This window comes from Orycteropus afer, unplaced genomic scaffold (assembly GCF_000298275.1).
Source record: "Orycteropus afer afer isolate SDZICR_OR568_19922 unplaced genomic scaffold, OryAfe1.0 scaffold00249, whole genome shotgun sequence".
Lineage (NCBI taxonomy): Eukaryota > Metazoa > Chordata > Mammalia > Tubulidentata > Orycteropodidae > Orycteropus > Orycteropus afer.
Window position 1 is genome coordinate 2,977,299 of NW_006921836.1, and position 3,106 is coordinate 2,980,404.

The following is a 3,106-nucleotide window of genomic DNA, read 5'->3' on the forward strand; positions in this document are numbered from 1 at the left end:
TGGAAGGAAGATGGGGCAATCTACTTTCGTAGTGATACTGGTTCGAAAAACCAAGGAGGGGTCTCTATGAGTTGGGTCCGACTCAACGGCACATAACAATAACAACAACAACATGAGCTAGAACAGACTCAATAGCAACAGGTGGCACAATGCTTAAGCACTGCTAACTGAAAGGTAGATGGTTTGAACCCACCAGCAGCTCTGTAATGGTTTGCTCTCTAGTCAACTCTATGGGGCAGTTAACTCTGTCCTATAGAGCTGCTATGAGTTGGGTTCCTTAAGAGCTACCAAAAGTGTGCCCAGTATATGAATATGGAAACAATATTCCATGTGTGTTAAGAGAATAAACTTTGATGTCAAACAGATTTTGACTCTAGTCCTGGATAGTAGTGTTTTCCAAATGAATGGCCCTGGGCAAGTTCCTTCATTTGTATACTGGTACTATTTCTAGCATCTACTCTATGAATTATTTAAATAAAATAATAAATGTACAAGGGATGTATAGCATAAATAAGTGCTCAATAAACTTTGTGCTTATTATTAGGTAGAGCTTGTGGCCAGATGTACATGTTTACATTTATATATAAATATAAAATATTCACATTTTAATGAAGAATCATTCTTTTATTTATTTGTTCATTTGTTTGGCAAAGGCTTGGGCTGCTAACCAAAACATAGGTGGTTCCAACCCATCAGCTCTGCAGGAGAAAGAAGAAGTAGTCTGCTTCCATAAAGGTTTGCAGCCTTGGAAACCCTATGGGGCAATTCCACTGTGCTCTATAGGGTTGCTATGAATCAACAAATGAGTCAGAATCAACTCAGGGGCAGTGGGTTTGGTTTTTGGTTTTTAGGGCACACACAACTGTTGATACTATTTGTGTTAGACTGGGTTCTCTAGAGAAACAAAACCAGTAAAGCTTAGAAAGAGAAAGAGAAAGAGAAATTTATCTTAGAAAAATGGCTCACACACTTAAAGAAGCTGGCAAGTCCAAAGTTCTTGGATCAAACATCAAGCTGGAGGCTTTTCCCGACTCACACAGTGACAGGGGCTGAGGAGCTCAAGGTTGGCAGGCAGTATACTGGCTGTTGACTCCAATGAATGACAAATCCAGGATTTCCAGGCCAAATGGTGGATTGTTCACTCACAGACAGTGGTAGGCAGCACAACAGAATCTGGATCCACAGAAGAGTGTTTCTTTTCCCAGAATGTCCATATATACTGGAAGCAGGCCACTCCCCTAGGGAAACTCCCTTTTAACAGATTGGCTGCTCAAAACATACTCATCTGATCCCGTCATGGGAATAACCACATCACGACTGCTTTAACCACACAGAATTGTGGTCCAGCCAAGTTGACACACAGCTCCAACTATCACACTATTCCTGAGGAGTTTATGGGAAATTTTCCAGGCTGTTCCTTCCACACGATCATGGTAACCCCTAATCTGAAGGCTTGCTTACATTACATGTGGCCCAAAATATTACATTTGTAGAGAAGCTTGTAGTAGGTTTGGACTGCTATCTTTTCAAAAAGCATCAACTCATGTTACAACATAAAATTTGTTCTCGGATTCTCCACTTGTGAATTGGGAAGATTGGACCCTTCAAGGTGAATTCCTGTATGAATGTTACCTTGGAGAAGTGACCAGCTGAAGAAAAAATATTTCTTTGCCAAAAAATATCTGTTGGATACACTGCTTTTTATCCCAGGCAATGTACAAAGAAAATCATATAGTTGTGGTTCTTGTTTTCAAGGAGTTTAAATTGAGCATAAAATAAATGTGTCTTTTGCATAACAAGTATAACTAAAAGCTCAAATTAAAAATCTTAAAATATTTATTTTCTTGTCTTATGCAAAAAGCCATCTCAAATCATGTGTGTGTATCATGTGTTCATGTCAATGATACTGTGTGTATGTATAGAATGAAGTGAATTATAAATTCTCTCAAAATTCTGTTGGAAAATTCATCTTTGGGCCTATGGCAGCATTACCTGACAATACAGACACCATCAGAATGTATATCAATTCAGACGCTATCACAGATTAGGAATTAAGTCATTAATGTCAGCCTTCTCTAGTATTTGCCTCTCCACTGGAAAAGTGAATTGTTGTGCTAACAAAATGAAGGCCATCAACCCCCTCTCTACCCCCACCCCATACCTGCTCCTTATGCTGGTCTCTCTATCTCTTCTGACAGTATCAGCAAGCCCTTAATTACGTAAGCATTAAAACCATTCCAACCCACCTCCACTGATAACCTCCCTGCATGAAATTGTCAAGTTTTGTAGATTCCACCCCTTGCAGGAACTTCCTACCTGTCCACATTTCCCAGTATCAGGTCCCCACTGTCTCTCATCTGGACAATCACAGGAGCTTTTTAGCTGGTGTCCCAGTTGTACTTTTCCTCTTCCCTGTTTTAACTTTTCCTAGCACATCCCAGTACTCTAATACCAGCATACTGTTTACATGCACAATGCTAACTATGCAATCTCTTGTTGAAAACCCACATTGTTCTCAAAATAAAGTTCATAGTCCACACTGAATACTGCAAATACCATGGACTGCCAGAAGAATGAACAAATCTATCCGAGGAGTATACTGGAATGCTCCTTAGAAATGAGAAAGGCCAGGCTTCATCTCTCCTACTTTGGTCATGTTGTCAGAAGGGACCAGTCCCTGGAGAAGGATATCATTCTTGGTAAAGCTTAGGTCAGAGAAAAAGGGGAAGACCCTCAACATGATGGATTGACACAGTAGCTGCAGCAATGGGGTCAAGTATAGCAGAGATTGTGAGGATGGCGCAGGACACGGCGGTGTTTCATTTTGTTGTACGTAGAATTGCTATGAGTTGGAATTGATTGGATGGCACATGACAACAACAGCAACAGTTCACACTGAGGTATTGAGGGTCCTCAATAATCTGCACATAATCTATTTCCAGTCTTATTTTGACTGCTCCCTGCCTGCCCCATGCTTCCTAAACTTCAGCGAAGCAGGTTACTCAAAGCTTTTTGCAGAAGACTCCCAATTTCCAAGCTGTGCTTCTATGCAGGTTGTTCCCTTCTACCTAGAATTATATTGCCTCATTCCCAAACTATGATATCA